Here is a 17,127-nt window from a genome sequence, read left to right as displayed (position 1 = left end):
CAGATAGAAATGAAAAAGCTTACGGCACCTGGGATTCCCAGGCGGTCTTCCATCCAAGTACTAACCAGGCCCTACTCTGCTTAGCTTCTGAGATCAGACGAGATCAGGCGGAGCCAGAGAGGTATGGCCGTAAGCAACTGTATGTCCTCTTCCTAATCTTTTAAAATGTGTCAAAGGTTTTGGAGTTTTGATAATGAAAAAGGAGTCACTTTCTAATGCCTTCTCGATTTCTTCCAGAGAGAGAAATGAAAAAGCTTACGGCACCTGGGATTCCCAGGCGGTTTTCCATCCAAGTACTAACCAGGCCCTACTCTGCTTAGCTTCTGAGATCAGACGAGATCAGGCGGAGCCAGAGAGGTATGGCCGTAAGCAACTGTATGTCCTCTACCTAATCTTTTAAAATGTGTCAAAGGTTTTGTAGTTTTGACAATGAAATGGAGTCACTTTCTAAGGCCTTCTCTGTGTCTTTTACAGATAGAAATGAAAAAGCTTACGGCACCTGGGATTCCCAGGCGGTCTTCCATCCAAGTACTAACCAGGCCCTACTCTGCTTAGCTTCTGAGATCAGACGAGATCAGGCGGAGCCAGAGAGGTATGGCCGTAAGCAACTGTATGTCCTCTTCCTAATATTTTAAAATGTGTCAAAGGTTTTGGAGTTTTGATAATGAAAAAGGATTCACTTTCTAATGCCTTCTCAATTTCTTCCAGAGAGAGAAATGAAAAAGCTTACGGCACCTGGGATTCCCAGGCGGTCTTCCATCCAAGTACTAACCAGGCCCTACTCTGCTTAGCTTCTGAGATCAGACGAGATCAGGCGGAGCCAGAGAGGTATGGCCGTAAGCAACTGTATGTCCTCTATCTAATCTTTTAAAATGTGTCAAAGGTTTTGTAGTTTTGACAATTAAATGGAGTCACTTTCTAAGGCCTTCTCTGTGTCTTTTACAGATAGAATTGAAAAAGCTTACGGCACCTGGGATTCCCAGGCGGTCTTCCATCCAAGTACTAACCAGGCCCTACTCTGCTTAGCTTCTGAGATCAGACGAGATCAGGCGGAGCCAGAGAGGTATGGCCGTAAGCAACTGTATGTCCTCTTCCTAATCTTTTAAAATGTGTCAAAGGTTTTGGAGTTTTGATAATGAAAAAGGAGTCACTTTCTAATGCCTTCTCGATTTCTTCCAGAGAGAGAAATGAAAAAGCTTACGGCACCTGGGATTCCCAGGCGGTCTTCCATCCAAGTACTAACCAGGCCCTACTCTGCTTAGCTTCTGAGATCAGACGAGATCAGGCGGAGCCAGAGAGGTATGGCCGTAAGCAACTGTATGTCCTCTTCCTAATCTTTTAAAATGTGTCAAAGGTTTTGGAGTTTTGATAATGAAAAAGGAGTCACTTTCTAATGCCTTCTCGATTTCTTCCAGAGAGAGAAATGAAAAAGCTTACGGCACCTGGGATTCCCAGGCGGTCTTCCATCCAAGTACTAACCAGGCCCTACTCTGCTTAGCTTCTGAGATCAGACGAGATCAGGCGGAGCCAGAGAGGTATGGCCGTAAGCAACTGTATGTCCTCTTCCTAATATTTTAAAATGTGTCAAAGGTTTTGGAGTTTTGATAATGAAAAAGGATTCACTTTCTAATGCCTTCTCAATTTCTTCCAGAGAGAGAAATGAAAAAGCTTACGGCACCTGGGATTCCCAGGCGGTCTTCCATCCAAGTACTAACCAGGCCCTACTCTGCTTAGCTTCTGAGATCAGACGAGATCAGGCGGAGCCAGAGAGGTATGGCCGTAAGCAACTGTATGTCCTCTTCCTAATCTTTTAAAATGTGTCAAAGGTTTTGGAGTTTTGATAATGAAAAAGGAGTCACTTTCTAATGCCTTCTCGATTTCTTCCAGAGAGAGAAATGAAAAAGCTTACGGCACGTGGGATTCCCAGGCGGTCTTCCATCCAAGTACTAACCAGGCCCTACTCTGCTTAGCTTCTGAGATCAGACGAGATCAGGCGGAGCCAGAGAGGTATGGCCGTAAGCAACTGTATGTCCTCTTCCTAATATTTTAAAATGTGTCAAAGGTTTTGGAGTTTTGATAATGAAAAAGGATTCACTTTCTAATGCCTTCTCAATTTCTTCCAGAGAGAGAAATGAAAAAGCTTACGGCACCTGGGATTCCCAGGCGGTCTTCCATCCAAGTACTAACCAGGCCCTACTCTGCTTAGCTTCTGAGATCAGACGAGATCAGGCGGAGCCAGAGAGGTATGGCCGTAAGCAACTGTATGTCCTCTACCTAATCTTTTAAAATGTGTCAAAGGTTTTGTAGTTTTGACAATTAAATGGAGTCACTTTCTAAGGCCTTCTCTGTGTCTTTTACAGATAGAATTGAAAAAGCTTACGGCACCTGGGATTCCCAGGCGGTCTTCCATCCAAGTACTAACCAGGCCCTACTCTGCTTAGCTTCTGAGATCAGACGAGATCAGGCGGAGCCAGAGAGGTATGGCCGTAAGCAACTGTATGTCCTCTTCCTAATATTTTAAAATGTGTCAAAGGTTTTGGAGTTTTGATAATGAAAAAGGATTCACTTTCTAATGCCTTCTCAATTTCTTCCAGAGAGAGAAATGAAAAAGCTTACGGCACCTGGGATTCCCAGGCGGTCTTACATCCAAGTACTAACCAGGCCCTACTCTGCTTAGCTTCTGAGATCAGACGGAGCCAGAGAGGTATGGCCGTAAGCAACTGTATGTCCTCTTCCTAATCTTTTAAAATGTGTCAAAGGTTTTGGAGTTTTGATAATGAAAAAGGAGTCACTTTCTAATGCCTTCTCGATTTCTTCCAGAGAGAGAAATGAAAAAGCTTACGGCACCTGGGATTCCCAGGCGGTCTTCCATCCAAGTACTAACCAGGCCCTACTCTGCTTAGCTTCTGAGATCAGACGAGATCAGGCGGAGCCAGAGAGGTATGGCCGTAAGCAACTGTATGTCCTCTTCCTAATCTTTTAAAATGTGTCAAAGGTTTTGGAGTTTTGATAATGAAAAAGGAGTCACTTTCTAATGCCTTCTCGATTTCTTCCAGAGAGAGAAATGAAAAAGCTTACGGCACCTGGGATTCCCAGGCGGTCTTCCATCCAAGTACTAACCAGGCCCTACTCTGCTTAGCTTCTGAGATCAGACGAGATCAGGCGGAGCCAGAGAGGTATGGCCGTAAGCAACTGTATGTCCTCTACCTAATCTTTTAAAATGTGTCAAAGGTTTTGGAGTTTTGACAATGAAATGGAGTCACTTTCTAAGTTCTTCTCTGTGTCTTTTACAGATCGAAATGAAAAAGCTTACAGCACCTGGGATTCCCAGGCGGTCTTCCATCCAAGTACTAACCAGGCCCTACTCTGCTTAGCTTCTGAGATCTGACGAGATCAGGCAGAGCCAGAGAGGTATGGCCGTAAGCAACTGTATGTCCTCTTCCTAATATTTTAAAATGTGTCAAAGGTTTTGGAGTTTAGATAATGAAAAAGGAGTCACTTTCTAAGGCCTTCTCGATTTCTTCCAGAGAGAGAAATGAAAAAGCTTACGGCACCTGGGATTCCCAGGCGGTCTTCCATCCAAGTACTAACCAGGCCCTACTGTGCTTAGCTTCTGAGATCAGACAAGATCAGGCGGAGCCAGAGAGGTATGGCCGTAAGCAACTGTATGTCCTCTACCTAATCTTTTAAAATGTGTCAAAGGTTTTGGAGTTTTGACAATGAAATGGAGTCACTTTCTAAGTTCTTCTCTGTGTCTTTTACAGATCGAAATGAAAAAGCTTACAGCACCTGGGATTCCCAGGCGGTCTTCCATCCAAGTACTAACCAGGCCCTACTCTGCTTAGCTTCTGAGATCTGGCGGAGCCAGAGAGGTATGGCCGTAAGCAACTGTATGTCCTCTTCCTAATCTTTTAAAATGTGTCAAAGGTTTTGGAGTTTTGATAATGAAAAAGGAGTCACTTTCTAAGGCCTTCTCGATTTCTTCCAGAGAGAGAAATGAAAAAGCTTACGGCACCTGGGATTCCCAGGCGGTCTTACATCCAAGTACTAACCAGGCCCTACTCTGCTTAGCTTCTGAGATCAGGCGGAGCCAGAGAGGTATGGCCGTAAGCAACTGTATGTCCTCTACCTAATCTTTTAAAATGTGTCAAAGGTTTTGGAGTTTTGACAATGAAATGGAGTCACTTTCTAAGGCCTTCTCTGTGTCTTTTACAGATAGAAATGAAAAAGCTTACAGCACCTGGGATTCCCAGGCGGTCTTCCATCCAAGTACTAACCAGGCCCTACTCTGCTTAGCTTCTGAGATCAGACGAGATCAGGCGGAGCCAGAGAGGTATGGCCGTAAGCAACTGTATGTCCTCTTCCTAATATTTTAAAATGTGTCAAAGGTTTTGGAGTTTTGATAATGAAAAAGGAGTCACTTTCTAATGTCTTCTCGATTTCTTCCAGAGAGAGAAATGAAAAAGCTTACGGCACCTGGGATTCCCAGGCGGTCTTCCATCCAAGTACTAACAAGGCCCTACTCTGCTTAGCTTATGAGATCTGACGAGATCAGGCGGAGCCAGAGAGGTATGGCCGTAAGCAACTGTACGTCCTCTACCTAATCTTTTAAAATGTGTCAAAGGTTTTGTAGTTTTGACAATTAAATGGAGTCACTTTCTAAGGCCTTCTCTGTGTCTTTTACAGATCGAAATGAAAAAGCTTACAGCACCTGGGATTCCCAGGCGGTCTTCCATCCAAGTACTACCCAGGCCCTACTCTGCTTAGCTTCTGAGATCAGACGAGATCAGGCGGAGCCAGAGAGGTATGGCCGTAAGCAACTGTATGTCCTCTTCCTAATCTTTTAAAATGTGTCAAAGGTTTTGGAGTTTTGATAATGAAAAAGGAGTCACTTTCTAATGCCTTCTCGATTTCTTCCAGAGAGAGAAATGAAAAAGCTTACGGCACCTGGGATTCCCAGGCGGTCTTCCATCCAAGTACTAACCAGGCCCTACTCTGCTTAGCTTCTGAGATCAGACGAGATCAGGCGGAGCCAGAGAGGTATGGCCGTAAGCAGCTGTATGTCCTCTTCCTAATCTTTTAAAATGTGTCAAAGGTTTTGGAGTTTTGATAATGAAAAAGGAGTCACTTTCTAATGCCTTCTCGATTTCTTCCAGAGAGAGAAATGAAAAAGCTTACGGCACCTGGGATTCCCAGGCGGTCTTCCATCCAAGTACTAACCAGGCCCTACTCTGCTTAGCTTCTGAGATCAGACGAGATCAGGCGGAGCCAGAGAGGTATGGCCGTAAGCAACTGTATGTCCTCTTCCTAATCTTTTAAAATGTGTCAAAGGTTTTGGAGTTTTGATAATGAAAAAGGATTCACTTTCTAATGCCTTCTCAATTTCTTCCAGAGAGAGAAATGAAAAAGCTTACGGCACCTGGGATTCCCAGGCGGTCTTCCATCCAAGTACTAACCAGGCCCTACTCTGCTTAGCTTCTGAGATCAGACGAGATCAGGCGGAGCCAGAGAGGTATGGCCGTAAGCAACTGTATGTCCTCTTCCTAATCTTTTAAAATGTGTCAAAGGTTTTGGAGTTTTGATAATGAAAAAGGAGTCACTTTCTAATGCCTTCTCGATTTCTTCCAGAGAGAGAAATGAAAAAGCTTACGGCACCTGGGATTCCCAGGCGGTCTTCCATCCAAGTACTAACCAGGCCCTACTCTGCTTAGCTTCTGAGATCAGACGAGATCAGGCGGAGCCAGAGAGGTATGGCCGTAAGCAACTGTATGTCCTCTACCTAATCTTTTAAAATGTGTCAAAGGTTTTGGAGTTTTGACAATGAAATGGAGTCACTTTCTAAGTTCTTCTCTGTGTCTTTTACAGATCGAAATGAAAAAGCTTACAGCACCTGGGATTCCCAGGCGGTCTTCCATCCAAGTACTAACCAGGCCCTACTCTGCTTAGCTTCTGAGATCTGACGAGATCAGGCAGAGCCAGAGAGGTATGGCCGTAAGCAACTGTATGTCCTCTTCCTAATATTTTAAAATGTGTCAAAGGTTTTGGAGTTTAGATAATGAAAAAGGAGTCACTTTCTAAGGCCTTCTCTGTGTCTTTTACAGATCGAAATGAAAAAGCTTATAGCACCTGGGATTCCCAGGCGGTCTTCCATCCAAGTACTAACCAGGCCCTACTCTGCTTAGCTTCTGAGATCTGGCGGAGCCAGAGAGGTATGGCCGTAAGCAACTGTATGTCCTCTTCCTAATCTTTTAAAATGTGTCAAAGGTTTTGGAGTTTTGATAATGAAAAAGGAGTCACTTTCTAAGGCCTTCTCGATTTCTTCCAGAGAGAGAAATGAAAAAGCTTACGGCACCTGGGATTCCCAGGCGGTCTTCCATCCAAGTACTAACCAGGCCCTACTCTGCTTAGCTTCTGAGATCAGACGAGATCAGGCGGAGCCAGAGAGGTATGGCCGTAAGCAACTGTATGTCCTCTACCTAATCTTTTAATATGTGTCAAAGGTTTTGTAGTTTTGACAATTAAATGGAGTCACTTTCTAAGGCCTTCTCGATTTCTTCCAGAGAGAGAAATGAAAAAGCTTACGGCACCTGGGATTCCCAGGCGGTCTTACATCCAAGTACTAACCAGGCCCTACTCTGCTTAGCTTCTGAGATCAGGCGGAGCCAGAGAGGTATGGCCGTAAGCAACTGTATGTCCTCTTCCTAATCTTTTAAAATGTGTCAAAGGTTTTGGAGTTTTGATAATGAAAAAGGAGTCACTTTCTAATGCCTTCTCGATTTCTTCCAGAGAGAGAAATGAAAAAGCTTACGGCACCTGGGATTCCCAGGCGGTCTTCCATCCAAGTACTAACCAGGCCCTACTCTGCTTAGCTTCTGAGATCAGACGAGATCAGGCGGAGCCAGAGAGGTATGGCCGTAAGCAACTGTATGTCCTCTTCCTAATCTTTTAAAATGTGTCAAAGGTTTTGGAGTTTTGATAATGAAAAAGGAGTCACTTTCTAATGCCTTCTCGATTTCTTCCAGAGAGAGAAATGAAAAAGCTTACGGCACCTGGGATTCCCAGGCGGTGTTCCATCCAAGTACTAACCAGGCCCTACTCTGCTTAGCTTCTGAGATCAGACGAGATCAGGCGGAGCCAGAGAGGTATGGCCGTAAGCAACTGTATGTCCTCTACCTAATCTTTTAAAATGTGTCAAAGGTTTTGGAGTTTTGACAATGAAATGGAGTCACTTTCTAAGTTCTTCTCTGTGTCTTTTACAGATCGAAATGAAAAAGCTTACAGCACCTGGGATTCCCAGGCGGTCTTCCATCCAAGTACTAACCAGGCCCTACTCTGCTTAGCTTCTGAGATCTGACGAGATCAGGCGGAGCCAGAGAGGTATGGCCGTAAGCAACTGTATGTCCTCTACCTAATCTTTTAAAATGTGTCAAAGGTTTTGGAGTTTTGACAATGAAATGGAGTCACTTTCTAAGTTCTTCTCTGTGTCTTTTACAGATCGAAATGAAAAAGCTTACAGCACCTGGGATTCCCAGGCGGTCTTCCATCCAAGTACTAAGCAGGCCCTACTCTGCTTAGCTTCTGAGATCAGACGAGATCAGGCGGAGCCAGAGAGGTATGGCCGTAAGCAACTGTATGTCCTCTTCCTAATATTTTAAAATGTGTCAAAGGTTTTGGAGTTTAGATAATGAAAAAGGAGTCACTTTCTAATGCCTTCTCGATTTCTTCCAGAGAGAGAAATGAAAAAGCTTACGGCACCTGGGATTCCCAGGCGGTCTTCCATCCAAGTACTAACCAGGCCCTACTCTGCTTAGCTTCTGAGATCAGACGAGATCAGGCGGAGCCAGAGAGGTATGGCCGTAAGCAACTGTATGTCCTCTACCTAATCTTTTAAAATGTGTCAAAGGTTTTGTAGTTTTGACAATGAAATGGAGTCACTTTCTAAGGCCTTCTCTGTGTCTTTTACAGATAGAAATGAAAAAGCTTACGGCACCTGGGATTCCCAGGCGGGCTTCCATCCAAGTACTAACCAGGCCCTACTCTGCTTAGCTTCTGAGATCTGACGAGATCAGGCGGAGCCAGAGAGGTATGGCCGTAAGCAACTGTATGTCCTCTACCTAATCTTTTAAAATGTGTCAAAGGTTTTGTAGTTTTGACAATTAAATGGAGTCACTTTCTAAGGCGTTCTCTGTGTCTTTTACAGATAGAAATGAAAAAGCTTACGGCACCTGGGATTCCCAGGCGGTCTTCCATCCAAGTACTAACCAGGCCCTACTCTGCTTAGCTTCTGAGATCAGACGAGATCAGGCAGAGCCAGAGAGGTATGGCCGTAAGCAACTGTATGTCCTCTACCTAATCTTTTAAAATGTGTCAAAGGTTTTGGAGTTTTGACAATGAAATGGAGTCACTTTCTAAGTTCTTCTCTGTGTCTTTTACAGATCGAAATGAAAAAGCTTACAGCACCTGGGATTCCCAGGCGGTCTTCCATCCAAGTACTAACCAGGCCCTACTCTGCTTAGCTTCTGAGATCTGACGAGATCAGGCGGAGCCAGAGAGGTATGGCCGTAAGCAACTGTATGTCCTCTTCCTAATCTTTTAAAATGTGTCAAAGGTTTTGGAGTTTTGATAATGAAAAAGGAGTCACTTTCTAAGGCCTTCTCGATTTCTTCCAGAGAGAGAAATGAAAAAGCTTACGGCACCTGGGATTCCCAGGCGGTCTTCCATCCAAGTACTAACCAGGCCCTACTCTGCTTAGCTTCTGAGATCAGACGAGATCAGGCGGAGCCAGAGAGGTATGGCCGTAAGCAACTGTATGTCCTCTACCTAATCTTTTAAAATGTGTCAAAGGTTTTGTAGTTTTGACAATGAAATGGAGTCACTTTCTAAGGCCTTCTCTGTGTCTTTTACAGATCGAAATGAAAAAGCTTACAGCACATGGGATTCCCAGGCGGTCTTCCATCCAAGTACTAACCAGGCCCTACTCTGCTTAGCTTCTGAGATCTGACGAGATCAGGCGGAGCCAGAGAGGTATGGCCGTAAGCAACTGTATGTCCTCTTCCTAATCTTTTAAAATGTGTCAAAGGTTTTGTAGTTTTGACAATGAAATGGAGTCACTTTCTAAGGCCTTCTCTGTGTCTTTTACAGATAGAAATGAAAAAGCTTACGGCACCTGGGATTCCCAGGCGGGCTTCCATCCAAGTACTAACCAGGCCCTACTCTGCTTAGCTTCTGAGATCTGACGAGATCAGGCAGAGCCAGAGAGGTATGGCCGTAAGCAACTGTATGTCCTCTTCCTAATATTTTAAAATGTGTCAAAGGTTTTGGAGTTTAGATAATGAAAAAGGAGTCACTTTCTAATGCCTTCTCGATTTCTTCCAGAGAGAGAAATGAAAAAGCTTACGGCACCTGGGATTCCCAGGCGGTCTTCCATCCAAGTACTAACCAGGCCCTACTCTGCTTAGCTTCTGAGATCAGACGAGATCAGGCGGAGCCAGAGAGGTATGGCCGTAAGCAACTGTATGTCCTCTACCTAATCTTTTAAAATGTGTCAAAGGTTTTGTAGTTTTGACAATTAAATGGAGTCACTTTCTAAGGCCTTCTCTGTGTCTTTTACAGATCGAAATGAAAAAGCTTACAGCACCTGGGATTCCCAGGCGGTCTTCCATCCAAGTACTAACCAGGCCCTACTCTGCTTAGCTTCTGAGATCAGGCGAGATCAGGCGGAGCCAGAGAGGTATGGCCGTAAGCAACTGTATGTCCTCTTCCTAATCTTTTAAAATGTGTCAAAGGTTTTGGAGTTTTGATAATGAAAAAGGAGTCACTTTCTAATGCCTTCTCGATTTCTTCCAGAGAGAGAAATGAAAAAGCTTACGGCACCTGGGATTCCCAGGCGGTCTTCCATCCAAGTACTAACCAGGCCCTACTCTGCTTAGCTTCTGAGATCAGACGAGATCAGGCGGAGCCAGAGAGGTATGGCCGTAAGCAACTGTATGTCCTCTTCCTAATCTTTTAAAATGTGTCAAAGGTTTTGGAGTTTTGATAATGAAAAAGGAGTCACTTTCTAATGCCTTCTCGATTTCTTCCAGAGAGAGAAATGAAAAAGCTTACGGCACCTGGGATTCCCAGGCGGTCTTCCATCCAAGTACTAACCAGGCCCTACTCTGCTTAGCTTCTGAGATCAGACGAGATCAGGCGGAGCCAGAGAGGTATGGCCGTAAGCAACTGTATGTCCTCTTCCTAATCTTTTAAAATGTGTCAAAGGTTTTGGAGTTTTGATAATGAAAAAGGAGTCACTTTCTAATGCCTTCTCGATTTCTTCCAGAGAGAGAAATGAAAAAGCTTACGGCACCTGGGATTCCCAGGCGGTCATCCATCCAAGTACTAACCAGGCCCTACTCTGCTTAGCTTCTGAGATCAGACGAGATCAGGCGGAGCCAGAGAGGTATGGCCGTAAGCAACTGTATGTCCTCTTCCTAATCTTTTAAAACTTGTCAAAGGTTTTGTAGTTTTGACAATGAAATGGAGTCACTTTCTAAGGCCTTCTCTCTGTCTTTTACAGATAGAAATGAAAAAGCTTACGGCACCTGGGATTCCCAGGCGGTCTTCCATCCAAGTACTAACCAGGCCCTACTCTGCTTAGCTTCTGAGATCAGACGAGATCAGGCAGAGCCAGAGAGGTATGGCCGTAAGCAACTGTATGTCCTCTTCCTAATCTTTTAAAATGTGTCAAAGGTTTTGGAGTTTTGATAATGAAAAAGGAGTCACTTTCTAATGCCTTCTCGATTTCTTCCAGAGAGAGAAATGAAAAAGCTTACGGCACCTGGGATTCCCAGGCGGTCTTCCATCCAAGTACTAACCAGGCCCTACTCTGCTTAGCTTCTAAGATCAGACGAGATCAGGCGGAGCCAGAGAGGTATGGCCGTAAGCAACTGTATGTCCTCTTCCTAATCTTTTAAAATGTGTCAAAGGTTTTGGAGTTTTGATAATGACAAAGGAGTCACTTTCTAATGCCTTCTCGATTTCTTCCAGAGAGAGAAATGAAAAAGCTTACGGCACCTGGGATTCCCAGGCGGTCTTCCATCCAAGTACTAACCAGGCCCTACTCTGCTTAGCTTCTGAGATCAGACGAGATCAGGCGGAGCCAGAGAGGTATGGCCGTAAGCAACTGTATGTCCTCTTCCTAATCTTTTAAAATGTGTCAAAGGTTTTGGAGTTTTGATAATGAAAAAGGAGTCACTTTCTAATGCCTTCTCGATTTCTTCCAGAGAGAGAAATGAAAAAGCTTACGGCACCTGGGATTCCCAGGCGGTTTTCCATCCAAGTACTAACCAGGCCCTACTCTGCTTAGCTTCTGAGATCAGACGAGATCAGGCGGAGCCAGAGAGGTATGGCCGTAAGCAACTGTATGTCCTCTACCTAATCTTTTAAAATGTGTCAAAGGTTTTGTAGTTTTGACAATGAAATGGAGTCACTTTCTAAGGCCTTCTCTGTGTCTTTTACAGATAGAAATGAAAAAGCTTACGGCACCTGGGATTCCCAGGCGGTCTTCCATCCAAGTACTAACCAGGCCCTACTCTGCTTAGCTTCTGAGATCAGACGAGATCAGGCGGAGCCAGAGAGGTATGGCCGTAAGCAACTGTATGTCCTCTTCCTAATCTTTTAAAACTTGTCAAAGGTTTTGTAGTTTTGACAATGAAATGGAGTCACTTTCTAAGGCCTTCTCTGTGTCTTTTACAGATAGAAATGAAAAAGCTTACGGCACCTGGGATTCCCAGGCGGTCTTCCATCCAAGTACTAACCAGGCCCTACTCTGCTTAGCTTCTGAGATCAGACGAGATCAGGCGGAGCCAGAGAGGTATGGCCGTAAGCAACTGTATGTCCTCTTCCTAATCTTTTAAAATGTGTCAAAGGTTTTGGAGTTTTGATAATGAAAAAGGAGTCACTTTCTAATGCCTTCTCGATTTCTTCCAGAGAGAGAAATGAAAAAGCTTACGGCACCTGGGATTCCCAGGCGGTTTTCCATCCAAGTACTAACCAGGCCCTACTCTGCTTAGCTTCTGAGATCAGACGAGATCAGGCGGAGCCAGAGAGGTATGGCCGTAAGCAACTGTATGTCCTCTACCTAATCTTTTAAAATGTGTCAAAGGTTTTGTAGTTTTGACAATGAAATGGAGTCACTTTCTAAGGCCTTCTCTGTGTCTTTTACAGATAGAAATGAAAAAGCTTACGGCACCTGGGATTCCCAGGCGGTCTTCCATCCAAGTACTAACCAGGCCCTACTCTGCTTAGCTTCTGAGATCAGACGAGATCAGGCGGAGCCAGAGAGGTATGGCCGTAAGCAACTGTATGTCCTCTTCCTAATATTTTAAAATGTGTCAAAGGTTTTGGAGTTTTGATAATGAAAAAGGATTCACTTTCTAATGCCTTCTCAATTTCTTCCAGAGAGAGAAATGAAAAAGCTTACGGCACCTGGGATTCCCAGGCGGTCTTCCATCCAAGTACTAACCAGGCCCTACTCTGCTTAGCTTCTGAGATCAGACGAGATCAGGCGGAGCCAGAGAGGTATGGCCGTAAGCAACTGTATGTCCTCTATCTAATCTTTTAAAATGTGTCAAAGGTTTTGTAGTTTTGACAATTAAATGGAGTCACTTTCTAAGGCCTTCTCTGTGTCTTTTACAGATAGAATTGAAAAAGCTTACGGCACCTGGGATTCCCAGGCGGTCTTCCATCCAAGTACTAACCAGGCCCTACTCTGCTTAGCTTCTGAGATCAGACGAGATCAGGCGGAGCCAGAGAGGTATGGCCGTAAGCAACTGTATGTCCTCTTCCTAATCTTTTAAAATGTGTCAAAGGTTTTGGAGTTTTGATAATGAAAAAGGAGTCACTTTCTAATGCCTTCTCGATTTCTTCCAGAGAGAGAAATGAAAAAGCTTACGGCACCTGGGATTCCCAGGCGGTCTTCCATCCAAGTACTAACCAGGCCCTACTCTGCTTAGCTTCTGAGATCAGACGAGATCAGGCGGAGCCAGAGAGGTATGGCCGTAAGCAACTGTATGTCCTCTTCCTAATCTTTTAAAATGTGTCAAAGGTTTTGGAGTTTTGATAATGAAAAAGGAGTCACTTTCTAATGCCTTCTCGATTTCTTCCAGAGAGAGAAATGAAAAAGCTTACGGCACCTGGGATTCCCAGGCGGTCTTCCATCCAAGTACTAACCAGGCCCTACTCTGCTTAGCTTCTGAGATCAGACGAGATCAGGCGGAGCCAGAGAGGTATGGCCGTAAGCAACTGTATGTCCTCTTCCTAATATTTTAAAATGTGTCAAAGGTTTTGGAGTTTTGATAATGAAAAAGGATTCACTTTCTAATGCCTTCTCAATTTCTTCCAGAGAGAGAAATGAAAAAGCTTACGGCACCTGGGATTCCCAGGCGGTCTTCCATCCAAGTACTAACCAGGCCCTACTCTGCTTAGCTTCTGAGATCAGACGAGATCAGGCGGAGCCAGAGAGGTATGGCCGTAAGCAACTGTATGTCCTCTTCCTAATCTTTTAAAATGTGTCAAAGGTTTTGGAGTTTTGATAATGAAAAAGGAGTCACTTTCTAATGCCTTCTCGATTTCTTCCAGAGAGAGAAATGAAAAAGCTTACGGCACGTGGGATTCCCAGGCGGTCTTCCATCCAAGTACTAACCAGGCCCTACTCTGCTTAGCTTCTGAGATCAGACGAGATCAGGCGGAGCCAGAGAGGTATGGCCGTAAGCAACTGTATGTCCTCTTCCTAATATTTTAAAATGTGTCAAAGGTTTTGGAGTTTTGATAATGAAAAAGGATTCACTTTCTAATGCCTTCTCAATTTCTTCCAGAGAGAGAAATGAAAAAGCTTACGGCACCTGGGATTCCCAGGCGGTCTTCCATCCAAGTACTAACCAGGCCCTACTCTGCTTAGCTTCTGAGATCAGACGAGATCAGGCGGAGCCAGAGAGGTATGGCCGTAAGCAACTGTATGTCCTCTACCTAATCTTTTAAAATGTGTCAAAGGTTTTGTAGTTTTGACAATTAAATGGAGTCACTTTCTAAGGCCTTCTCTGTGTCTTTTACAGATAGAATTGAAAAAGCTTACGGCACCTGGGATTCCCAGGCGGTCTTCCATCCAAGTACTAACCAGGCCCTACTCTGCTTAGCTTCTGAGATCAGACGAGATCAGGCGGAGCCAGAGAGGTATGGCCGTAAGCAACTGTATGTCCTCTTCCTAATATTTTAAAATGTGTCAAAGGTTTTGGAGTTTTGATAATGAAAAAGGATTCACTTTCTAATGCCTTCTCAATTTCTTCCAGAGAGAGAAATGAAAAAGCTTACGGCACCTGGGATTCCCAGGCGGTCTTACATCCAAGTACTAACCAGGCCCTACTCTGCTTAGCTTCTGAGATCAGACGGAGCCAGAGAGGTATGGCCGTAAGCAACTGTATGTCCTCTTCCTAATCTTTTAAAATGTGTCAAAGGTTTTGGAGTTTTGATAATGAAAAAGGAGTCACTTTCTAATGCCTTCTCGATTTCTTCCAGAGAGAGAAATGAAAAAGCTTACGGCACCTGGGATTCCCAGGCGGTCTTCCATCCAAGTACTAACCAGGCCCTACTCTGCTTAGCTTCTGAGATCAGACGAGATCAGGCGGAGCCAGAGAGGTATGGCCGTAAGCAACTGTATGTCCTCTTCCTAATCTTTTAAAATGTGTCAAAGGTTTTGGAGTTTTGATAATGAAAAAGGAGTCACTTTCTAATGCCTTCTCGATTTCTTCCAGAGAGAGAAATGAAAAAGCTTACGGCACCTGGGATTCCCAGGCGGTCTTCCATCCAAGTACTAACCAGGCCCTACTCTGCTTAGCTTCTGAGATCAGACGAGATCAGGCGGAGCCAGAGAGGTATGGCCGTAAGCAACTGTATGTCCTCTACCTAATCTTTTAAAATGTGTCAAAGGTTTTGGAGTTTTGACAATGAAATGGAGTCACTTTCTAAGTTCTTCTCTGTGTCTTTTACAGATCGAAATGAAAAAGCTTACAGCACCTGGGATTCCCAGGCGGTCTTCCATCCAAGTACTAACCAGGCCCTACTCTGCTTAGCTTCTGAGATCTGACGAGATCAGGCAGAGCCAGAGAGGTATGGCCGTAAGCAACTGTATGTCCTCTTCCTAATATTTTAAAATGTGTCAAAGGTTTTGGAGTTTAGATAATGAAAAAGGAGTCACTTTCTAAGGCCTTCTCGATTTCTTCCAGAGAGAGAAATGAAAAAGCTTACGGCACCTGGGATTCCCAGGCGGTCTTCCATCCAAGTACTAACCAGGCCCTACTGTGCTTAGCTTCTGAGATCAGACAAGATCAGGCGGAGCCAGAGAGGTATGGCCGTAAGCAACTGTATGTCCTCTACCTAATCTTTTAAAATGTGTCAAAGGTTTTGGAGTTTTGACAATGAAATGGAGTCACTTTCTAAGTTCTTCTCTGTGTCTTTTACAGATCGAAATGAAAAAGCTTACAGCACCTGGGATTCCCAGGCGGTCTTCCATCCAAGTACTAACCAGGCCCTACTCTGCTTAGCTTCTGAGATCTGGCGGAGCCAGAGAGGTATGGCCGTAAGCAACTGTATGTCCTCTTCCTAATCTTTTAAAATGTGTCAAAGGTTTTGGAGTTTTGATAATGAAAAAGGAGTCACTTTCTAAGGCCTTCTCGATTTCTTCCAGAGAGAGAAATGAAAAAGCTTACGGCACCTGGGATTCCCAGGCGGTCTTACATCCAAGTACTAACCAGGCCCTACTCTGCTTAGCTTCTGAGATCAGGCGGAGCCAGAGAGGTATGGCCGTAAGCAACTGTATGTCCTCTACCTAATCTTTTAAAATGTGTCAAAGGTTTTGGAGTTTTGACAATGAAATGGAGTCACTTTCTAAGGCCTTCTCTGTGTCTTTTACAGATAGAAATGAAAAAGCTTACAGCACCTGGGATTCCCAGGCGGTCTTCCATCCAAGTACTAACCAGGCCCTACTCTGCTTAGCTTCTGAGATCAGACGAGATCAGGCGGAGCCAGAGAGGTATGGCCGTAAGCAACTGTATGTCCTCTTCCTAATCTTTTAAAATGTGTCAAAGGTTTTGGAGTTTTGATAATGAAAAAGGAGTCACTTTCTAATGCCTTCTCGATTTCTTCCAGAGAGAGAAATGAAAAAGCTTACGGCACCTGGGATTCCCAGGCGGTCTTCCATCCAAGTACTAACCAGGCCCTACTCTGCTTAGCTTCTGAGATCAGACGAGATCAGGCGGAGCCAGAGAGGTATGGCCGTAAGCAGCTGTATGTCCTCTTCCTAATCTTTTAAAATGTGTCAAAGGTTTTGGAGTTTTGATAATGAAAAAGGAGTCACTTTCTAATGCCTTCTCGATTTCTTCCAGAGAGAGAAATGAAAAAGCTTACGGCACCTGGGATTCCCAGGCGGTCTTCCATCCAAGTACTAACCAGGCCCTACTCTGCTTAGCTTCTGAGATCAGACGAGATCAGGCGGAGCCAGAGAGGTATGGCCGTAAGCAACTGTATGTCCTCTTCCTAATCTTTTAAAATGTGTCAAAGGTTTTGGAGTTTTGATAATGAAAAAGGATTCACTTTCTAATGCCTTCTCAATTTCTTCCAGAGAGAGAAATGAAAAAGCTTACGGCACCTGGGATTCCCAGGCGGTCTTCCATCCAAGTACTAACCAGGCCCTACTCTGCTTAGCTTCTGAGATCAGACGAGATCAGGCGGAGCCAGAGAGGTATGGCCGTAAGCAACTGTATGTCCTCTTCCTAATCTTTTAAAATGTGTCAAAGGTTTTGGAGTTTTGATAATGAAAAAGGAGTCACTTTCTAATGCCTTCTCGATTTCTTCCAGAGAGAGAAATGAAAAAGCTTACGGCACCTGGGATTCCCAGGCGGTCTTCCATCCAAGTACTAACCAGGCCCTACTCTGCTTAGCTTCTGAGATCAGACGAGATCAGGCGGAGCCAGAGAGGTATGGCCGTAAGCAACTGTATGTCCTCTACCTAATCTTTTAAAATGTGTCAAAGGTTTTGGAGTTTTGACAATGAAATGGAGTCACTTTCTAAGTTCTTCTCTGTGTCTTTTACAGATC

General features: G+C 44.4%; 65 non-coding genes and 8 pseudogenes across 65 annotated transcripts; all 73 read right to left on the bottom strand.

Moving 5' to 3' along the window:
• Positions 1–16: 16 nt before the first annotated feature.
• On the bottom strand, positions 17–135 carry LOC144404704 (5S ribosomal RNA). The gene has a single exon (XR_013466646.1). It is a non-coding gene; the product is annotated as a 5S ribosomal RNA (ribosomal RNA).
• Positions 136–252: 117 nt separating this feature from the next.
• Positions 253–371, bottom strand: LOC144397099 (5S ribosomal RNA). The gene has a single exon (XR_013459244.1). It is a non-coding gene; the product is annotated as a 5S ribosomal RNA (ribosomal RNA).
• Positions 372–487: 116 nt separating this feature from the next.
• LOC144404703 (5S ribosomal RNA) lies at positions 488–606 on the bottom strand. Its single transcript, XR_013466645.1, has one exon. It is a non-coding gene; the product is annotated as a 5S ribosomal RNA (ribosomal RNA).
• Positions 607–723: 117 nt separating this feature from the next.
• On the bottom strand, positions 724–842 carry LOC144404701 (5S ribosomal RNA). The gene has a single exon (XR_013466643.1). It is a non-coding gene; the product is annotated as a 5S ribosomal RNA (ribosomal RNA).
• A 116-nt stretch (positions 843–958) lies between these two features.
• On the bottom strand, positions 959–1,077 carry LOC144404700 (5S ribosomal RNA). The gene has a single exon (XR_013466642.1). It is a non-coding gene; the product is annotated as a 5S ribosomal RNA (ribosomal RNA).
• Positions 1,078–1,194: 117 nt separating this feature from the next.
• Positions 1,195–1,313, bottom strand: LOC144404699 (5S ribosomal RNA). The gene has a single exon (XR_013466641.1). It is a non-coding gene; the product is annotated as a 5S ribosomal RNA (ribosomal RNA).
• Positions 1,314–1,430: 117 nt separating this feature from the next.
• On the bottom strand, positions 1,431–1,549 carry LOC144404698 (5S ribosomal RNA). Its single transcript, XR_013466640.1, has one exon. It is a non-coding gene; the product is annotated as a 5S ribosomal RNA (ribosomal RNA).
• A 117-nt stretch (positions 1,550–1,666) lies between these two features.
• LOC144404697 (5S ribosomal RNA) lies at positions 1,667–1,785 on the bottom strand. The gene has a single exon (XR_013466639.1). It is a non-coding gene; the product is annotated as a 5S ribosomal RNA (ribosomal RNA).
• A 117-nt stretch (positions 1,786–1,902) lies between these two features.
• LOC144399079 (5S ribosomal RNA) lies at positions 1,903–2,021 on the bottom strand. The gene has a single exon (XR_013461224.1). It is a non-coding gene; the product is annotated as a 5S ribosomal RNA (ribosomal RNA).
• Positions 2,022–2,138: 117 nt separating this feature from the next.
• Positions 2,139–2,257, bottom strand: LOC144404695 (5S ribosomal RNA). The gene has a single exon (XR_013466637.1). It is a non-coding gene; the product is annotated as a 5S ribosomal RNA (ribosomal RNA).
• Positions 2,258–2,373: 116 nt separating this feature from the next.
• Positions 2,374–2,492, bottom strand: LOC144404694 (5S ribosomal RNA). Its single transcript, XR_013466636.1, has one exon. It is a non-coding gene; the product is annotated as a 5S ribosomal RNA (ribosomal RNA).
• Positions 2,493–2,609: 117 nt separating this feature from the next.
• On the bottom strand, positions 2,610–2,718 carry LOC144400007 (5S ribosomal RNA; annotated as a pseudogene).
• A 117-nt stretch (positions 2,719–2,835) lies between these two features.
• LOC144404693 (5S ribosomal RNA) lies at positions 2,836–2,954 on the bottom strand. The gene has a single exon (XR_013466635.1). It is a non-coding gene; the product is annotated as a 5S ribosomal RNA (ribosomal RNA).
• A 117-nt stretch (positions 2,955–3,071) lies between these two features.
• Positions 3,072–3,190, bottom strand: LOC144404692 (5S ribosomal RNA). The gene has a single exon (XR_013466634.1). It is a non-coding gene; the product is annotated as a 5S ribosomal RNA (ribosomal RNA).
• Positions 3,191–3,306: 116 nt separating this feature from the next.
• On the bottom strand, positions 3,307–3,425 carry LOC144397604 (5S ribosomal RNA). Its single transcript, XR_013459750.1, has one exon. It is a non-coding gene; the product is annotated as a 5S ribosomal RNA (ribosomal RNA).
• A 117-nt stretch (positions 3,426–3,542) lies between these two features.
• Positions 3,543–3,661, bottom strand: LOC144399575 (5S ribosomal RNA). Its single transcript, XR_013461721.1, has one exon. It is a non-coding gene; the product is annotated as a 5S ribosomal RNA (ribosomal RNA).
• Positions 3,662–3,777: 116 nt separating this feature from the next.
• LOC144399966 (5S ribosomal RNA) lies at positions 3,778–3,886 on the bottom strand (annotated as a pseudogene).
• A 117-nt stretch (positions 3,887–4,003) lies between these two features.
• LOC144399981 (5S ribosomal RNA) lies at positions 4,004–4,112 on the bottom strand (annotated as a pseudogene).
• Positions 4,113–4,228: 116 nt separating this feature from the next.
• On the bottom strand, positions 4,229–4,347 carry LOC144396856 (5S ribosomal RNA). Its single transcript, XR_013459002.1, has one exon. It is a non-coding gene; the product is annotated as a 5S ribosomal RNA (ribosomal RNA).
• Positions 4,348–4,464: 117 nt separating this feature from the next.
• LOC144399763 (5S ribosomal RNA) lies at positions 4,465–4,583 on the bottom strand. The gene has a single exon (XR_013461909.1). It is a non-coding gene; the product is annotated as a 5S ribosomal RNA (ribosomal RNA).
• A 116-nt stretch (positions 4,584–4,699) lies between these two features.
• On the bottom strand, positions 4,700–4,818 carry LOC144400847 (5S ribosomal RNA). Its single transcript, XR_013462782.1, has one exon. It is a non-coding gene; the product is annotated as a 5S ribosomal RNA (ribosomal RNA).
• A 117-nt stretch (positions 4,819–4,935) lies between these two features.
• On the bottom strand, positions 4,936–5,054 carry LOC144404691 (5S ribosomal RNA). The gene has a single exon (XR_013466633.1). It is a non-coding gene; the product is annotated as a 5S ribosomal RNA (ribosomal RNA).
• Positions 5,055–5,171: 117 nt separating this feature from the next.
• On the bottom strand, positions 5,172–5,290 carry LOC144404689 (5S ribosomal RNA). Its single transcript, XR_013466631.1, has one exon. It is a non-coding gene; the product is annotated as a 5S ribosomal RNA (ribosomal RNA).
• Positions 5,291–5,407: 117 nt separating this feature from the next.
• LOC144404688 (5S ribosomal RNA) lies at positions 5,408–5,526 on the bottom strand. Its single transcript, XR_013466630.1, has one exon. It is a non-coding gene; the product is annotated as a 5S ribosomal RNA (ribosomal RNA).
• Positions 5,527–5,643: 117 nt separating this feature from the next.
• Positions 5,644–5,762, bottom strand: LOC144404687 (5S ribosomal RNA). The gene has a single exon (XR_013466629.1). It is a non-coding gene; the product is annotated as a 5S ribosomal RNA (ribosomal RNA).
• A 116-nt stretch (positions 5,763–5,878) lies between these two features.
• On the bottom strand, positions 5,879–5,997 carry LOC144397603 (5S ribosomal RNA). The gene has a single exon (XR_013459749.1). It is a non-coding gene; the product is annotated as a 5S ribosomal RNA (ribosomal RNA).
• A 117-nt stretch (positions 5,998–6,114) lies between these two features.
• On the bottom strand, positions 6,115–6,223 carry LOC144400005 (5S ribosomal RNA; annotated as a pseudogene).
• A 117-nt stretch (positions 6,224–6,340) lies between these two features.
• On the bottom strand, positions 6,341–6,459 carry LOC144404686 (5S ribosomal RNA). Its single transcript, XR_013466628.1, has one exon. It is a non-coding gene; the product is annotated as a 5S ribosomal RNA (ribosomal RNA).
• A 116-nt stretch (positions 6,460–6,575) lies between these two features.
• LOC144399980 (5S ribosomal RNA) lies at positions 6,576–6,684 on the bottom strand (annotated as a pseudogene).
• A 117-nt stretch (positions 6,685–6,801) lies between these two features.
• Positions 6,802–6,920, bottom strand: LOC144404685 (5S ribosomal RNA). The gene has a single exon (XR_013466627.1). It is a non-coding gene; the product is annotated as a 5S ribosomal RNA (ribosomal RNA).
• A 117-nt stretch (positions 6,921–7,037) lies between these two features.
• Positions 7,038–7,156, bottom strand: LOC144397780 (5S ribosomal RNA). Its single transcript, XR_013459927.1, has one exon. It is a non-coding gene; the product is annotated as a 5S ribosomal RNA (ribosomal RNA).
• Positions 7,157–7,272: 116 nt separating this feature from the next.
• Positions 7,273–7,391, bottom strand: LOC144390278 (5S ribosomal RNA). Its single transcript, XR_013454333.1, has one exon. It is a non-coding gene; the product is annotated as a 5S ribosomal RNA (ribosomal RNA).
• Positions 7,392–7,507: 116 nt separating this feature from the next.
• On the bottom strand, positions 7,508–7,626 carry LOC144398777 (5S ribosomal RNA). Its single transcript, XR_013460924.1, has one exon. It is a non-coding gene; the product is annotated as a 5S ribosomal RNA (ribosomal RNA).
• A 117-nt stretch (positions 7,627–7,743) lies between these two features.
• On the bottom strand, positions 7,744–7,862 carry LOC144404684 (5S ribosomal RNA). Its single transcript, XR_013466626.1, has one exon. It is a non-coding gene; the product is annotated as a 5S ribosomal RNA (ribosomal RNA).
• Positions 7,863–7,978: 116 nt separating this feature from the next.
• On the bottom strand, positions 7,979–8,097 carry LOC144397721 (5S ribosomal RNA). Its single transcript, XR_013459868.1, has one exon. It is a non-coding gene; the product is annotated as a 5S ribosomal RNA (ribosomal RNA).
• A 116-nt stretch (positions 8,098–8,213) lies between these two features.
• LOC144397447 (5S ribosomal RNA) lies at positions 8,214–8,332 on the bottom strand. The gene has a single exon (XR_013459593.1). It is a non-coding gene; the product is annotated as a 5S ribosomal RNA (ribosomal RNA).
• Positions 8,333–8,448: 116 nt separating this feature from the next.
• On the bottom strand, positions 8,449–8,567 carry LOC144390273 (5S ribosomal RNA). Its single transcript, XR_013454332.1, has one exon. It is a non-coding gene; the product is annotated as a 5S ribosomal RNA (ribosomal RNA).
• Positions 8,568–8,684: 117 nt separating this feature from the next.
• Positions 8,685–8,803, bottom strand: LOC144404683 (5S ribosomal RNA). The gene has a single exon (XR_013466625.1). It is a non-coding gene; the product is annotated as a 5S ribosomal RNA (ribosomal RNA).
• A 116-nt stretch (positions 8,804–8,919) lies between these two features.
• Positions 8,920–9,038, bottom strand: LOC144399024 (5S ribosomal RNA). Its single transcript, XR_013461169.1, has one exon. It is a non-coding gene; the product is annotated as a 5S ribosomal RNA (ribosomal RNA).
• Positions 9,039–9,154: 116 nt separating this feature from the next.
• LOC144398830 (5S ribosomal RNA) lies at positions 9,155–9,273 on the bottom strand. Its single transcript, XR_013460977.1, has one exon. It is a non-coding gene; the product is annotated as a 5S ribosomal RNA (ribosomal RNA).
• Positions 9,274–9,390: 117 nt separating this feature from the next.
• On the bottom strand, positions 9,391–9,509 carry LOC144404682 (5S ribosomal RNA). Its single transcript, XR_013466624.1, has one exon. It is a non-coding gene; the product is annotated as a 5S ribosomal RNA (ribosomal RNA).
• A 116-nt stretch (positions 9,510–9,625) lies between these two features.
• LOC144398739 (5S ribosomal RNA) lies at positions 9,626–9,744 on the bottom strand. Its single transcript, XR_013460886.1, has one exon. It is a non-coding gene; the product is annotated as a 5S ribosomal RNA (ribosomal RNA).
• A 117-nt stretch (positions 9,745–9,861) lies between these two features.
• LOC144404681 (5S ribosomal RNA) lies at positions 9,862–9,980 on the bottom strand. Its single transcript, XR_013466623.1, has one exon. It is a non-coding gene; the product is annotated as a 5S ribosomal RNA (ribosomal RNA).
• A 117-nt stretch (positions 9,981–10,097) lies between these two features.
• LOC144404680 (5S ribosomal RNA) lies at positions 10,098–10,216 on the bottom strand. Its single transcript, XR_013466622.1, has one exon. It is a non-coding gene; the product is annotated as a 5S ribosomal RNA (ribosomal RNA).
• Positions 10,217–10,333: 117 nt separating this feature from the next.
• LOC144395381 (5S ribosomal RNA) lies at positions 10,334–10,452 on the bottom strand. Its single transcript, XR_013457515.1, has one exon. It is a non-coding gene; the product is annotated as a 5S ribosomal RNA (ribosomal RNA).
• Positions 10,453–10,568: 116 nt separating this feature from the next.
• LOC144397446 (5S ribosomal RNA) lies at positions 10,569–10,687 on the bottom strand. The gene has a single exon (XR_013459592.1). It is a non-coding gene; the product is annotated as a 5S ribosomal RNA (ribosomal RNA).
• Positions 10,688–10,804: 117 nt separating this feature from the next.
• On the bottom strand, positions 10,805–10,923 carry LOC144398336 (5S ribosomal RNA). The gene has a single exon (XR_013460483.1). It is a non-coding gene; the product is annotated as a 5S ribosomal RNA (ribosomal RNA).
• A 117-nt stretch (positions 10,924–11,040) lies between these two features.
• Positions 11,041–11,159, bottom strand: LOC144404678 (5S ribosomal RNA). The gene has a single exon (XR_013466620.1). It is a non-coding gene; the product is annotated as a 5S ribosomal RNA (ribosomal RNA).
• A 117-nt stretch (positions 11,160–11,276) lies between these two features.
• LOC144397098 (5S ribosomal RNA) lies at positions 11,277–11,395 on the bottom strand. The gene has a single exon (XR_013459243.1). It is a non-coding gene; the product is annotated as a 5S ribosomal RNA (ribosomal RNA).
• Positions 11,396–11,511: 116 nt separating this feature from the next.
• Positions 11,512–11,630, bottom strand: LOC144404677 (5S ribosomal RNA). The gene has a single exon (XR_013466619.1). It is a non-coding gene; the product is annotated as a 5S ribosomal RNA (ribosomal RNA).
• Positions 11,631–11,746: 116 nt separating this feature from the next.
• On the bottom strand, positions 11,747–11,865 carry LOC144404676 (5S ribosomal RNA). The gene has a single exon (XR_013466618.1). It is a non-coding gene; the product is annotated as a 5S ribosomal RNA (ribosomal RNA).
• Positions 11,866–11,982: 117 nt separating this feature from the next.
• On the bottom strand, positions 11,983–12,101 carry LOC144397097 (5S ribosomal RNA). The gene has a single exon (XR_013459242.1). It is a non-coding gene; the product is annotated as a 5S ribosomal RNA (ribosomal RNA).
• A 116-nt stretch (positions 12,102–12,217) lies between these two features.
• LOC144404675 (5S ribosomal RNA) lies at positions 12,218–12,336 on the bottom strand. Its single transcript, XR_013466617.1, has one exon. It is a non-coding gene; the product is annotated as a 5S ribosomal RNA (ribosomal RNA).
• Positions 12,337–12,453: 117 nt separating this feature from the next.
• LOC144404674 (5S ribosomal RNA) lies at positions 12,454–12,572 on the bottom strand. Its single transcript, XR_013466616.1, has one exon. It is a non-coding gene; the product is annotated as a 5S ribosomal RNA (ribosomal RNA).
• A 116-nt stretch (positions 12,573–12,688) lies between these two features.
• Positions 12,689–12,807, bottom strand: LOC144404673 (5S ribosomal RNA). Its single transcript, XR_013466615.1, has one exon. It is a non-coding gene; the product is annotated as a 5S ribosomal RNA (ribosomal RNA).
• A 117-nt stretch (positions 12,808–12,924) lies between these two features.
• Positions 12,925–13,043, bottom strand: LOC144404672 (5S ribosomal RNA). Its single transcript, XR_013466614.1, has one exon. It is a non-coding gene; the product is annotated as a 5S ribosomal RNA (ribosomal RNA).
• A 117-nt stretch (positions 13,044–13,160) lies between these two features.
• LOC144404671 (5S ribosomal RNA) lies at positions 13,161–13,279 on the bottom strand. The gene has a single exon (XR_013466613.1). It is a non-coding gene; the product is annotated as a 5S ribosomal RNA (ribosomal RNA).
• Positions 13,280–13,396: 117 nt separating this feature from the next.
• On the bottom strand, positions 13,397–13,515 carry LOC144404670 (5S ribosomal RNA). The gene has a single exon (XR_013466612.1). It is a non-coding gene; the product is annotated as a 5S ribosomal RNA (ribosomal RNA).
• A 117-nt stretch (positions 13,516–13,632) lies between these two features.
• Positions 13,633–13,751, bottom strand: LOC144399078 (5S ribosomal RNA). The gene has a single exon (XR_013461223.1). It is a non-coding gene; the product is annotated as a 5S ribosomal RNA (ribosomal RNA).
• A 117-nt stretch (positions 13,752–13,868) lies between these two features.
• Positions 13,869–13,987, bottom strand: LOC144404669 (5S ribosomal RNA). Its single transcript, XR_013466611.1, has one exon. It is a non-coding gene; the product is annotated as a 5S ribosomal RNA (ribosomal RNA).
• A 116-nt stretch (positions 13,988–14,103) lies between these two features.
• Positions 14,104–14,222, bottom strand: LOC144404667 (5S ribosomal RNA). The gene has a single exon (XR_013466608.1). It is a non-coding gene; the product is annotated as a 5S ribosomal RNA (ribosomal RNA).
• A 117-nt stretch (positions 14,223–14,339) lies between these two features.
• Positions 14,340–14,448, bottom strand: LOC144400006 (5S ribosomal RNA; annotated as a pseudogene).
• A 117-nt stretch (positions 14,449–14,565) lies between these two features.
• On the bottom strand, positions 14,566–14,684 carry LOC144404666 (5S ribosomal RNA). The gene has a single exon (XR_013466607.1). It is a non-coding gene; the product is annotated as a 5S ribosomal RNA (ribosomal RNA).
• Positions 14,685–14,801: 117 nt separating this feature from the next.
• On the bottom strand, positions 14,802–14,920 carry LOC144404665 (5S ribosomal RNA). The gene has a single exon (XR_013466606.1). It is a non-coding gene; the product is annotated as a 5S ribosomal RNA (ribosomal RNA).
• Positions 14,921–15,036: 116 nt separating this feature from the next.
• Positions 15,037–15,155, bottom strand: LOC144397602 (5S ribosomal RNA). Its single transcript, XR_013459748.1, has one exon. It is a non-coding gene; the product is annotated as a 5S ribosomal RNA (ribosomal RNA).
• Positions 15,156–15,272: 117 nt separating this feature from the next.
• On the bottom strand, positions 15,273–15,391 carry LOC144399574 (5S ribosomal RNA). The gene has a single exon (XR_013461720.1). It is a non-coding gene; the product is annotated as a 5S ribosomal RNA (ribosomal RNA).
• A 116-nt stretch (positions 15,392–15,507) lies between these two features.
• Positions 15,508–15,616, bottom strand: LOC144399965 (5S ribosomal RNA; annotated as a pseudogene).
• A 117-nt stretch (positions 15,617–15,733) lies between these two features.
• On the bottom strand, positions 15,734–15,842 carry LOC144399979 (5S ribosomal RNA; annotated as a pseudogene).
• A 116-nt stretch (positions 15,843–15,958) lies between these two features.
• Positions 15,959–16,077, bottom strand: LOC144396855 (5S ribosomal RNA). Its single transcript, XR_013459001.1, has one exon. It is a non-coding gene; the product is annotated as a 5S ribosomal RNA (ribosomal RNA).
• Positions 16,078–16,194: 117 nt separating this feature from the next.
• Positions 16,195–16,313, bottom strand: LOC144404664 (5S ribosomal RNA). The gene has a single exon (XR_013466605.1). It is a non-coding gene; the product is annotated as a 5S ribosomal RNA (ribosomal RNA).
• A 117-nt stretch (positions 16,314–16,430) lies between these two features.
• LOC144404663 (5S ribosomal RNA) lies at positions 16,431–16,549 on the bottom strand. The gene has a single exon (XR_013466604.1). It is a non-coding gene; the product is annotated as a 5S ribosomal RNA (ribosomal RNA).
• A 117-nt stretch (positions 16,550–16,666) lies between these two features.
• Positions 16,667–16,785, bottom strand: LOC144404662 (5S ribosomal RNA). The gene has a single exon (XR_013466603.1). It is a non-coding gene; the product is annotated as a 5S ribosomal RNA (ribosomal RNA).
• Positions 16,786–16,902: 117 nt separating this feature from the next.
• LOC144404661 (5S ribosomal RNA) lies at positions 16,903–17,021 on the bottom strand. Its single transcript, XR_013466602.1, has one exon. It is a non-coding gene; the product is annotated as a 5S ribosomal RNA (ribosomal RNA).
• Positions 17,022–17,127: the final 106 nt, after the last annotated feature.

The sequence above is a fragment of the Gasterosteus aculeatus genome, chromosome 2 (genome assembly GCF_964276395.1).
Source record: "Gasterosteus aculeatus chromosome 2, fGasAcu3.hap1.1, whole genome shotgun sequence".
NCBI classification, from domain to species: Eukaryota; Metazoa; Chordata; class Actinopteri; order Perciformes; family Gasterosteidae; genus Gasterosteus; species Gasterosteus aculeatus.
This window is presented reverse-complemented; position numbering and strand designations above follow the sequence as displayed.